At 41.7% G+C, this 13,833-nt stretch overlaps 1 protein-coding gene across 7 annotated transcripts in view; it reads left to right on the forward strand.

Moving 5' to 3' along the window:
- Window positions 1-10,173: 10,173 nt before the first annotated feature.
- LYN (LYN proto-oncogene, Src family tyrosine kinase) overlaps window positions 10,174-13,833 on the forward strand; it is a 62,597-nt gene continuing 58,937 nt past the window's right edge. For 2 of the 7 annotated variants that reach the window (XM_061599070.1, XM_061599116.1), the window contains exon 1: window positions 10,536-10,651. The gene's annotated coding sequence lies outside the window, so the exon portion shown is untranslated. The other 5 variants (XM_061599115.1, XM_061599064.1, XM_061599089.1 and 2 more) reach the window with 5 other exon arrangements.

The raw sequence follows: 13,833 nt of genomic DNA on the forward strand, positions 1-13,833 counted from the left end.
TTGAACTTAGACCCACTGAATGCAGTGAGTCAGGCTTTCTGATATTTTTTTATTGCTCTGTTGGGAAAAAGACACTACACTGAACCATTTGTTATATGATTAGCAGCAACAAAAGCAGGCTAGGTTGGCATATTGTTTGTAAAGGAACTGATAGCATCAGGCTATCAATGGCTACTAGCTACAATATCTATGTTCTACTCCACTGTCAGAGGTGGTATGCCTCTGAAAGCCAGTTGCTGGGCACCACAAGCGGGAAGAGTGCTGTTGTGCTCAGATCCTGCTTTCAGGCTTCCCACAGGCATCTGGTTGGCCATTGTGAGCAGGGGTGTAGCCGTCCAGGGTCTCAGGAGGTCTTAGACCGTTTACCTTTTTGGGAACAGGGTCCCAATGTCTCCAGAATCCTACGAGCCAATTAGTGCAACAGAGATGTGTGTTCGCCAGTAAAAAGAGTCTTCTAACATGTTTCCTTGCCCTTTCTTGCTGATTGGAGCCAATCAGAGTGAAAGGAGGTGAGTCAGCTGCTGAGAAGACTCTTATCAATAGCTAATACACTCCCTTTCATGCTTATTGGCTCCTAGGGACTTCTGTTGTTGTGGGAGATGGCATTAACAAGGACAATCCAGCAGCAAAATAAAAGGGGTGGTGGTGGCTGTGACTGTCATCAAGGGACCCTGCACTTCTGAATTTGCCACTACACTACTGATTGTGAGAACTGAATGCTGGGACTAGATGGGCCACTGGCCTGATCCAGCAGACTCTTCTTATGTTCTTAAACATGTTGCGATCCTAGAAAAACACGCTAATAAAATTAACAACTGAAACCACCAAGGCAAAAGTTAACATCACAATCTGTTGTAAATTCTCCAGGCTTATTGTAAAGTTTACCTAAATGTAATAGAGTCTGCAGCACTTCTGATAGTTTCCCATGCTTAGCCAGGTTTGGAAGAAATAAAAATAACGAAATATTTTTGAAGTATATTTGAGATGAGAAGCAGAGCCCCTCCATGTGTTCTGCTGAAAGACTAGCTGCAGACCATCCGGTTCCCCCTGCACTTCCTCAGCTGTCACATGGCAGCAGCTATTTCATCTGGCTGCAACTGAAGAAGATGGGAAGCAGCACCACTCCACTGGCTCTATGGGAAAACCTGCTCCATTTGGCTCCTCCTTTTCCTGATCTACTTCCGTTCCAGCGGGTTATATTACAGATATAATTTTATTTTTTTTAAAGGAGAAATTTAAATGAGCAGAAAGGGAAACTGCCCAGTTGGACCAGTTATTAAGTAGTTTGGTGAGTCATGTATCTGACTTTGCCAGATAAATAAAACAGGATATCCTGACATTGCTGTCTGGTTTTTCTTTAGCTTCTTTGCTCTCCCATCTGATGAGCAAGGATGGAAAACTAGTGGAGGAAGGGAAGGAGGGAATTTTTCATACTTCAACTCTTGACACATCTCTGGAAGAAAGAAAACTATTTTTCAAAAGCCTTACAAAATGTTCTTATTTAAGTCTGCATTTGCACTGCATTTTTCAATGAAATTATTTTTTATAGTTTTAAAAACAGCTGATCTGGAATATTGCACATTGACCTTCTATCTCTCAAGTATTAGTATGAACAAAGCTTGTTGTGCTAGAGCTGACAGTTTGTCAGGATATGCACACTATACCTAATTCAGAAAGGGGAACAAATAGCACTCTGTGCTACATCAAAGTGCTGTTTCCACCATGGTCCTTCTCATTTGTGTACCAGTTGTGTGATTTTGTCCAAAATGTGTACATTTTTGTACAAGCAGGGTATCCGAGTAGGCTGTGCTTTGTACCTCTCACTATACTGGCTGATGGTGCTGCTTCAGGGACCCATAGTGTTTGTAGCTTCTGTGACCCCTCACGCTTTTGAAGGCTCACATGATTTGGCTCTTTCCTTTTCTATTAATAGTCTGCCCAACCCCAGGATGTGATAAATAACCACTTCACATCAAGAGCTGCATGATCATTGGCAAGATTACTTTACATTATCACATTAAAAGTATTGATGCAATCATATCTCGCAACTTTTCAGCATCACAAACCATTTCACAAATTTGTCAACTTTTAATTTGTCATAGAAAAACAGTCGGGGTGGACATTTATGATGCTATCTTTATCATCATATTTATAGAGGGAATGTGAAAGCAAACCCTAACCAGTTTTTCAACTTTTTGCTGTGTTGCACCAAACCCTCCCTCCCAGGGCCGCCCCTAAGCCTTTGGCACCACCAGCCTGGACAGCTTTGCAGGGCCACCCAGAAGGTTGATGGGGCATGGAGCAGGGCCTTCTGCTTCCTAGAAGGAGCCATCCAGGTGTATACAAAGCTGGGGAGCACATGCAAGAATTGTTACAGGCACGGACTGTCTTGGGATCCCTGCCCTGGGATGACCCTGTAGAACCTTGAGAAATAAAGATGCAGACACTTGCTTTTGGCCACCCTAGCTCACTGCAGACAGCACATTCAAAAAACACAGCCTCTGAGCTCAGCTTGGTGCCCCCTATAACTTAGTGCCCTCCTCTGCTCAGCTCGGTGCCCCCTCAGCTTGGTGCCCTGGGCAACTACTCAACTTGCCCACCCCTAAGGTCAGCCCTGCTCCCTCCCACCAGCTGAAGAGGAGCTATGGAGTACACTACTGGCTGGAGCAGCTTCTGGGAAGATTGGCGACTGCTGCCCAAAGAGAGAAGCTACAAGGTCTCTGTGTGAGGGAAGCAACCTCATGTCTCTCTGGGTTCAATCTCAGGAGGGGAACTTGAGTTCTGGAGCAGTATTTGGAATGGAAAGCAACTGGGAGAAGCTATTGGCCTTAGGAACGATATGGGGCATCAGGAGAAGTTATTGTTTGGGTCTCACCCCCAAACTTTGCTGTTTCCCATCATTTGTCACCAAGCTTCTTTCTGTCCCCTTTTCTCACATAGTTTGAAACAGTAAGCTTATGCTTCTCATGTGCTTTTTGTTTGTATTCTGAAGGTTACCTTCAGACAATAGCTTTCCTCATAGATGTTAGTGCTATGATGGGTAACCAACACACTGGTAAGAAGTGTAATTTTATACACAGCAGGGAACTTCCAGTTTGAGATGATAGTATCTGGAGAACATCAGAGCAGGACTTGAGAGCAGATGTCCAAGGCAATACTCAGCAGAAGTACAGTACAGTAATATACATTAGCACATAAAGAGAGATAAATCTGTAGTCTTTTGGAATAAATATCCTATTAATAATATTATGAATATTATTATGAATACTTTTACATATCTACTTTTACATATCATACTTTTACATACTTTACATATCTAAATATGTAAAAGTGGCTTTCTTTTTAACATATATTGTTGCATTCTTGATTTTGTATGTTCTCCTTTGACAAAAGCTCTGTCAGTATCACAAGGCATATTTTCCCCATTCAAAAGGGCATGTATAAATAAATATACACAGGAGTTCTCAACCTGTGGTCCATGGACCATCAGTGGTCTGCAAGCTTCATCCAAGTGATCTGCAACATGTCTGCAAAACAATTAAAAATCATATGGCACTTAGCAACAGCACATTACAATTACTACAACAGGCAGAAAAATCATTAAGTGGCCCTTCAAGACCCTTAGCAAATTTTAAGTGGTCCCTGGGGGTAAAGCTTGGAGACCACTGCACTAGTGCATATGGTAATAACTAATTTTCTTTATTAAAAAAAAACAGTGGGGTTAACAATGGTAACTGATCAGACTCTGCACCAATCTTGTCAGTTTCGCAATACAAGACAGGCACAGTAAAAGAAATGATGGGTGAGTGGGCAAAATAATGAAGAAAGGAAAATCACATGCTTTCAGCCTGTTTCCAGCCATGCCATAATGGGATTGCATTTGAACCTAATTTCATGGCAGTATGGACCAGCATCCAGACTAGATAAGTGGGTAGTGCCTTCTCCATCACTAAAGGTGTGGTGACATTTAAAGCAGGAAAAGTGTAAATGGTGAGCAGTGACAATGTGGATTAACTAAATCGGGGAGATTTCCCAATGATAATTGAACTGTTTGAAAATTCTGGCCCAAGGTTATGATCCCTCCAAGTTAAGCAGCATGAAGTCCCATTTATTTGTATTTAGTTTTTTTCTCACATCCATTTATTTTTGGTGTGAGATGGTAAAGCTTAAGCCTAACATTCCCCATTTAAAACATGGGGACTCAGAAATGCTTAATATTGCCTGAATCATGCCTTAAAGGATTCTGAACACTACCACCCCTTCAAAATATTGTAAGCAATAGGATGTGCTTTTTTCCATTAGAGACCTTAAAAAGCTTGTTGATTTACTGAGTTGGCACTTAATGTTTGCTTTTGATTCCTGTGATATTAATTTATTATGCTTTCATCACTTAACATGCAATAGTCCATTGCTTCTTTCCTTATAATAGAATTCACCTCAAGTAAACAGTTCAGGAATGTTTGACTATGAACAAAAGACTCTTGCTTCTTGACAGCAACACAGCTCAGAAAAACAAGTACACTTCCTTATTCCATAGGAGAAAAGGATTTGTTGTGCATTAGAGTTTGCTTAAGTTGAACATTACCTGATTTTTAAAAAATAGGTTTTGATACAGTAATTAAACTGCTATATAAATATGCATTACTGATTACATGTTCAGTGTAAGGTTATACATTCCAGTCTATGATCCAATCTATAGGATATCATGCCTGCAGGACAGATCATTGTTTTCTGGGCCAGGGAGAGGACATCTATGTATACAAATGGAAGACTTCAGCTGACTCCTTTCACTCTTCTTGCTGTTAGACTAGCAAAAGCAGGAATTGATGCTCCAATCCACAATTTGTTGCTTGCATATATTAGCTTGGATCCTAACTGTCCTTCAGGGAACAAAGCATGTTCACAGAATAGATCTTTTTCACCTCCCCCTCCCGAAAATCTGCTCCAAAGGGTTAAAGAGATCCTTAGGAATGTTGTGAATATTTTATGGGTGCTGCAGATGGTGAGGAAGTTGGCAGAAATAGCACCCCCTTATGTAAATGGACAACTAGCATCTTAGGATCCAAGTCTTTATCAACACGCTATCTGGACCCAGACTATATGGACACATTTTTTCCAGCAGCTGCTACATTACTAAAGCACCATATAACCCAACCATAGATTTATGCATTCATAGAATCATAGAACAGTGGATGGGGCCTATAAGGCCATCAAGTTCAACTCCCTGTTCAATGGAGGAATCCAGCCTAAAGCATACCCAACAAGTGGCTGCCCAGCTGCCTCTTGGATGCTTCAAGTGTTGGAGAGCCCACCACCTCCCTAGGTCAGTGGTTTCATTGTTATACTACTCTAAAAGGAAGTTTTTCCTGATGTTCAGTCAAAATCTGGCTTCCCGTAACTTGAGCCCATTATTCTGTGTCCTGCACTCTGGGATGATAAAAAAGAGATCCTGGCCATCCTCCATGTGACATTCATGGCTGTGCAAGTATCTGCAGCTACTTAAATCTGCATTTTGCTCCATCCATCTATATAAAGTGCTCCTGTCCATAGTTTCACTGTGAAAAAGTTTGCAGTCTGTTTCATTATACACTAGAAATTATACTACACTGCATTAATGAAGCCAGAATTACCGTCAGGGTGGGCTTCTAGCTCAGGTCAAGCACCTATTTTGCATGCAGAAGGTCTGAGGTTCAATTCCTAATATCTCATGGGCTGGGAAAGTCCCTTACCTGAGATCTTGGGAAAGCTGCTGCCAGGAAGAGCTGCTCCAGGATTCCATGAAAACATGGATTAAAATGTGCATTTCACCAATAAGACAGAATAAATGGAGACCCATGACAGAGGAAGAAGACTCTTTCACTCTCTGTGGATTCACCGTGACTCTAAGCAGTGGGTTCATCTGCTAGTCAGCTTCATGAAGCTCAGTAATACTCAGAGGGCTGCACCATCCTGAGCATTTGTTAGGTTCAATGGCCTAGGAGTAGCAGATTTTCTGTCCAGTGATTCTCTGGATCTGATGGGCAGCAGAACCTAGTTATCATCATGGCCACAGGTCTAGAAAATAGAAGGGCATAGTGGCTTTGCAGCTGCTGATCCAACTACCTGGCCCAGTGGCCATCACAGTCTTACAACAGCAGCAACTCCTTGTTTCCACCAGCAACATTAGAAATAAAAGATGTAAAAATAAATGTGTTAAAAGTAATACTAGTATAATCAAACCCTGAGCAGAGGCCTTCCATAGCAGAATGGCCATTGTCTTGTTAGTGTTGGAGTTATGTTAAGTCCTTTTTTACAGAAGAAACAATGTGGTGAGTTGGCAAAATAATCAGATGTTTGCCATGGCATCCTTCACAAGCAATGTAGAATTGTTATGAACCAATGTGTGGAGTTTTATATTTGGAAAGGAGGGGCAAGCAGATTGCCTGGAGTATGGAATGTTAAGGTATGTGGGAGGACTGAGTTGAAGGGAGCATGAAATGACAGTTAGGGCAGTGGGTGAATTTTGCTAGTTCCGAGTTGGAAGAAAGAGAGGGAAGAGGGTGAAGAGGAAAAAGGGACCAGCTGAATAGGAAAGGGTTTAGGAGATTACTAATTCTAATCAGATTCTTCCCAGACTTCAGTTTAGTGTGCATTAGTTTTCATTATCCCTCAAACAAGCAATCTGCCTGGTGTTAACCCTGGGCAATTGTCAGTGACACCCAACCTCTAGCTGTTAGTAAAACTATAACAGATTTATTTTGTTTTCTTAATGGGGTTAGCCCACAGCAAATATTTTAAGTCTTTGTTATTGAAAGGCATTATTCTTATTAAAAATACCTAAATTATATACTTAAATATGAACATCTCACATGACAGCTTTATCTGAAACACTGTATTCCCATTCTTAGAGCTGACATATATAGCAGGGCATCTCAGTCAAGAAGTAAAACGTTGTGATTAATGTGCCATTTTTCACAGACAACATATTTTGCTAGTATTTAAAATCTATTTTTGTTCCTTTCTGGGTTTTTTTGTTATTGTGACTTTTTGACCCCTTCCCCCCATCCTTTTCATATAGTGGGTTCATAATTGTGCTTTTAAAACTCTAATCTACTCGTGGAAGTGTAGCTGAATTCAGATGTCTGCATAGGTAGTTGAGCATTACCGTTTAAATTTCAGGAGAAGTAACTTTACAGATGGTGGCTTTGGCATCTGTTATCTCATATAGCAGTGGTACCTAAAGAGGTGCTCTCCAAATGTTGTTGGACTACAACTCCCATCATCCCTGACCATAAGCTATGCTGGCGGGGACTGAAGGGAGTCAGACTCCAACAACATCTGGAGAGCACCATGCTGACTATCCCTGCCATATGGTAGCAGTTGGAAGAAGCATTCTTATTCATGCAGCATCTATGTTGTTCCCTTACCGTCTGCATAAGAGTACGGGACAGCCATTTTCAGCATGAGGCTCAAAGAATAATCACCTACATTACTAATAATGGTGTAGTAAGTTAATGAAACGTAAGTACACTGACAAAGATATACAATAAGATTTACACATAAATCTTATTGAGCATGTAGCTGGCTCTGTTATTACCCAGCTTGTGAGAGCTATACATGTATAGCTGGAGGATATTTGCATTTTCAAATCAGGTGGGAGCTATAATTTGTAAAAAAAAAACACCGAACTACTGAGCAGAATTTAACTGCTCAAACATACAGTGGATAGTAAGGCAACTGTGCTCTAATTTTTACTTTCAGAGGCTCAAGGTCCCATAAATGAAACAGGTGATTGGATTGCTGGGAAAAATATTTACCTGCTCCTCTGAAAGCATAACCATTAAGTTGACTTAAATGTGACTTACAGCACAACCTTAAGCATGTATACTTAGAAGAAAGTTGTTTTTAGTTGTTTGTATATATGGAGTTGTTTTTAACTGCTTTTACTGTGAAATCGCTTAGAGGTATGTTAAGGAAAGCAATTCATAAATGGAATCATACAAAAGTAAGTAAGTCCCGCTGAATTACATGGGACTTACTCTCAAGTAAGTGCTCGCAAGGTTGCTTTTTAAAGACTGTATTGTTATGCATAATTACTTGGGAATAAGCCCCATTGAACACAATGGAAATTACATCAAGGTAAATATGCACAGGACTGCACTGTAAGATCACCAATCAATGCTTACTTATTTGAAAGTAAGCCCCGTATAACTCAGTGGCACTTACTTCTAAGAAAACAAATACAGACAATTCCACTGTAAATAGGCTGAAATGAAAACTCTTTCCTTTACCTGTTTAACTATTAAAAATGAAGTCAGCGGAAGATTTCAGTGCTCTAAACCTCTCCAACAAGATAGCAACAATTTATCCAGTCATTTAAAAAAACAAACAAACAAACATAGAGAGTAGATGGTGAAAGGGCTCAAGTTTACAAAACTTTGCTTCTAGTGCCACAACTCAGCCCCATAACTTTCAACATTAGAGATACAATGCAGGTGTTCTGATGGAAATCTGGTTGGTTCCCTAGCTCCAGACCTTATTTCTCCTACTGTAACAGAACACAGAAAGTGTTTATTATTTTAAGTATGTATCATTGTGTTATTTATTTATTTCTGGCTTATATATACCTCCCAATCAACAATGTCCTCTGGGTGCTTCATAATTTAAAAAAACAGTAAAATACCATGACAATCCAAAACTGTTAATAATTCTTGACTCTTCCTACAGCAAAAATTGGGGACAAATGGCTATTCATAGGGAAGTACTCCTACTGATGCTGGATGTGTGACAAGCTGTCGCTTAATGATTTGTTTGTTTTATGTATTTATTAAAAATATTTTAGTAAAGGCATTCACATGGCATGTCTAATATACAAAGGGAAGAATTATCTTGCTGGGTCAGACCGAAGTTCTGTTTCACACACATAGTCTTCCACTCTTTCCAACTGTTGGAGATGTTGCAGAGATACTCACAAGCAGGACGTTAATTGAGAGAGTCATTCTCTATTTGTTCACAGCATCAGGGGTACCCTGCTCCTGAGTATGTAGGTTCCATTTTTAGTTATCATTGCTAATAGCTGTTGCTAGACTGTGCTTTGTGACTTTGTTGAATCCCTTTGAAAAGCCATCCAATCTAGCAGGCATTGTTGCAATACATGAATTACATGTCGCATGAAATAGAGTTTGTTTATCCTGAAACAACTGCCACTCAGCTGTATCCACACAACTGTTAATACTCTCAGATTAGTTAGGCTTCCATTTGCAGAAGTCATGCTGATTCATCCACAGGAAGTCTCCCCCCCCCCCAATACCTTTAACAATTCTAACTACAATCTTAATTGTGTTTACCTTCCTAGTAAGGTAAACCTCATTTCCCTCGTTTTGCAGATATAGGGATGAGAAGCTGAAACACTATGAGCTGCCCCCAAGGCCATACAGCAACCACAACTGAACTCAGATGAAACCGCGTTACTCCTCACAAAGCTACAATTCCCAGCACCCTTAACAAACTACAGTTTCCAGGATTCTTGGGCTTGCTTTAAGCGTACAGTGTATACCTACGCTGCCTAAGTCTGCAGCCCTATCCACACTTACCTGGGAATGAGCCCCACTAAACTCAATAGGCCTCCCTCACACAATTACTCCCTTTGGCAAATCCCCCATTTCACCTGAGGGTCCTAAAGGCTGAACTTCCATGATATGCCCACGACGATGATCACAATCGACTCTCAATGGAAGAACTAAGGCCGTCATCCTAAGTGCCCTTATCTAGGAGAAGACCCTACTAAAGTCTTGTTTCTGAGCAATCGAGTGCCGGGGTTGGCGTGGCGTCAGGGAATCCACGGCAGTGACAGAAAAGGGAGCCAGAGTCCAGCGCACCTAGCTAGCTAATTATTCAACCGCACTTGGTTCCTGGATTGCTTCCCGGCATCATCATTACTCCCCACCTTCAAGGAAGAAGGAAGGTAGGCAGCTATTTACCTTGGAATGACCTAGCTGCTAACCATCAACCAAGTCCCCTTCCCTCTGGCCCCTTGTCATGAGATGGGTCGGGCTGCTCGCGCTATGCGTTGCCGCAAGAGAGGTCGCGGCGGCTCCTGGGTGTGTCCAGTGTAGCTGTTTGGCCCCCCTCCCCCCCCGACAAATCTCGCTTGAATTTTCAGCCCCCAGCCCCGCTTTCTGTTTGGATGGAAGGTTCACACACACACACACACACACACCCACGCGCGCACTCGCGCTGACCTTCCCTGCCTGCCTCTCACCCCGGTCCACCAACTATGCAAATTTCCCACGACCAGGAAGTGAGCGGCCAGCCTTCAGCCCCCGGCAGGCTGTGAAAGCCGCCCAAGTTCCTCTCTGCACAGGAGCGAGGCTGGCGGTTCGGAGACTGCGACTTTCTGGTTCCCCTTCGGTGCGTTTTCAGTTCCCCTGTTTTTGAGAAACCGGCGTGGCAACTCAGAGACGCTCCTGCTGGGGTGTGGCTCTCTCCAGCCATTGGGCTGAAGGACCGTGGACTTAAATTGGCGGAGGAAGAGACCAAACCTGGAAAAGTAAGTCTTCTTCTCTCCTTAGTAATGCTTCTCTTTAGTCACCGTCAGGAGAGGCTCGTGTTTGTTCGGCGAGCTGGAAGATGGCTTGCTTAACTTCCTAAGGGCGAAATCCAGTTCTGCCTGGTAAATTGCTGGACTGAATTTCCCCCCGTTTCCTAAGAATTTATACTGGCTCAACCTGGGTTTCGAGTTAATAAGAGTCTCTGTGTTGGTGGTGGTGCTTTTAGCCACGTTGCAAATCCTATTACCCTGTTGAGGGAAAGCTAAATCTTGGCTGTTTTATTGCTTTAATCTCCATGTGGTAGATGCCTAAGTATGCAAGCTCAGAAGTCAGTCCCATAGAGTTCAGTGAAATTTACTCCCAGGTAAGTGTATTATAGCAGGGCAGCCCTACCCTGATGTTGCTAAGGGGAAGAGCACCTGAGCTCATTCACGCCTAAACAAGAGCGGGCTATTTTTCAACGAGCGCTTGCGTTTGCCTGATGCCTGCCAGACCTCATCTTCAGACATCCGAAGATCTTTTGCCTTCCTTTCGATGGAAAGGAAGACTTTGTGAAATACGTTTTTAATTAGGAAGATGGAGTGGCCATGTGGATTTTCAGATCTCTCACAGAACTGTTATATATTATAATGGTAGGAGGAATGGAGTTTAATAGGTAGAGCTTTGTGGGAGATTTGGATTCCCATTCACTGTGAAATTTGTAAGGGGGAAACTTTGGATCAGTTCCTTTCTTTCACTTCCAATCCTCCTTCCCAGAGCTTTTGATAAATTTTAGATTATCAGCTTGCACAATTCAGCAGTTGAACTGAATAATTGCTAATATATGAAGAATTTTTTTTCCAATCAAGCCGTGAAATCTGATAATGCATCTTCCCTCTGTGTTCTCTCTCTTTTCCAAATTAAAATTCTTAGAGCAGTGTATTGTGAACCATATGGAGAACACATTCTTTTAAAAAGAGGAAGTATGATACTAAATGGGCATTGCATGAGCCTGACCCCTAGAGGAACGTTTATCTGAACACTAGGTTAAAACATATGTTACAGTACAGTTAGTTAAAAGGAAGTCAGTGGCTTACTTTTCCTTTAGCCTGGGGGAAGGGCAATTTATCCACTTTATTCCATCAAGTGGTGCTGATGAATGTTTAAGGACATCTGACTGATAGTGTACATTGTAAGTGCCACTCACATTTTCCTATCTTCCTGTTAGTTTGTTGGCTTAAAAAAAAACTTTGGAAACTCACCATAGGTTGATATACTACAGTCCATTTTTCCCCATGCATGGTGACATCTTTGGCTATGTTCTGTTAAGTAATCTATTGAATAGTAAATCAAAAGATTTAGTAAAAATGGAGCTTACAATGAATCACCACAACAAATTGCTAGTATCTTGTTTTGTTAGCTTAACAAATTAATAATGAATGCTAAGAAATCTGGGGTGAATGAAAGTTAGCAGTTACTCAGAATGGAATGTTAAAGCAAGCAGATATACTGCTGGATAAGCAAAAGGTTTAATTGATTTTATTCTAAATTTTCCCAGTTGGTATTTCACAACATGGGTATTTTCTCTAAAAACTGAACAGCTGCAAAAATTGGTTCCTCTCTTCTCAGCCACTCAAAAGGGAACCAACCAAACCTGGAGCAGGGTTAGTTCTGGTTTTGAAGCACTGATGCCTTGGGAAGCAAAGGCAGTAACTAGCTCAAGTGTTTGTGTGGTGTATTTATCCCACAGTTGCTTACATAGGGAGCACAGTGATATTCTAGCTAAGCAGCGTTCAGGTTGATACCTGCTTAGTTCCAGCAGTGCTTCATCAGCCAGGGTTCATAAACTGTTCTTCAACAGTCAGTAATTACCTTGTGGCTAAATAAGTGTGATACTATTGTACAGTTTGGAAGTCACATTTAGTAAATTTATACACACAAAGTTTTGAAGTAAAGTATAATGCAGCTACCTCTGAGGAGACGTGAGCTGAAGGCTGGTCCATTAGGCACTGCCCTACCAACCTGTCTGTCCTCAGCCAGCCCCCACTTGCCTTACTTAACAGCCAGTCCAGGGGGTGGCACTGCCTATCCGTTTCCGCCTCCTCAGTCTCAGTTTTGCCCCAGAAGAACTCAGCGGGAAAGAGGATGGGGATAAAACTAGAATTGGTTGGCTCCACCTGTCATTGGCTCTGGCTCTGCTTTCTGTTGGCCTTCCAGCCTTCTGCCTTACCAGTCCCAGTGGGCACCAGCCACTGCTGGTTGAAGGAAATCCATGGCAAGATGGAAACTCAGTACTCCCTCTCTAGAGGAGGCAGGATTGCTAAAGTGAAAACAAGATTGGGCCAAAAATTCCCAGCAGCATCCTGTGCTGTGGTTCCCCACAAGTGCCCTCCAAGCCATACTGGCCGTTGTAATACTCTGGTTTGAAATACTGAAGAAAGTTTTGAAACATGTAGGTTTCATTTAAGGAAGGGTGGGTGCTCCTATGTTGCTTGTGCTGAACGCAGACTAGAAAATGAGTGGTTTCTTCACATTTTAGTAAGAAAGGCTTTATATTTCCATAACTGGTAGTAGCAATGCTTCACCTGAAAACAAACATTGTCAAAAGATTTTCCTCTCCAGAAGGGACAATGAGATTGAAATGATATACTGTTCCTAGACATTACAGGAGAGTATCAAAATATATAGACCTGCTTACTTTTTCCATGGCAATATTTGAGAGATAAATAATGACTATCAGCACACCATGCTTTGACTCCATCTGAGCTATATATTTAAAGCAGTGTCATGCCACTTTACACAGAAAAGAATCCTGGGAGCTGCAATTTGTTAAGGCTGCTGAGAGCTGTTAGGAGCACCCACTTCCCCTCACAGAGCTACAGTTTCCAGAGTAGTTTAACAATCAATCCCTCTTCCCAGGGCACTCTGGAAATAGTAGCTTTGAGAGGGGAATATGGGCCTCCTAGCAACTCTCAGTACTGTTAACAAACTGTAGTTCCCAGCATGCTTGGAGGGTGGGGAAAGCTGTGATGGTTTAAAGTGGCATGATACTGCTTTAAATATATAGTGGAAATAGAATAGAGATTTCTTTGGTCAGTAAATAGCTAGAAAGGTATGTACAGTAGACCTCTAAGTAAGCATAAACTTTTAAGGGTTGCATGGACAACTAGAAAAGAGAAGCTAGAACTCAACTTTGCAAGTTAAATAATTCACTAATGGATTCTGCTGGTGAACCTTTTTGAAATAGACAGGCAGACCTTTGGATTAGAACATTTAATGACTCAGTTGTACTCCAATGACTTCTTGGTTTTTGTATTTCTGTGGA

Source organism: Rhineura floridana, chromosome 1 (assembly GCF_030035675.1).
Source record: "Rhineura floridana isolate rRhiFlo1 chromosome 1, rRhiFlo1.hap2, whole genome shotgun sequence".
Lineage (NCBI taxonomy): Eukaryota > Metazoa > Chordata > Lepidosauria > Squamata > Rhineuridae > Rhineura > Rhineura floridana.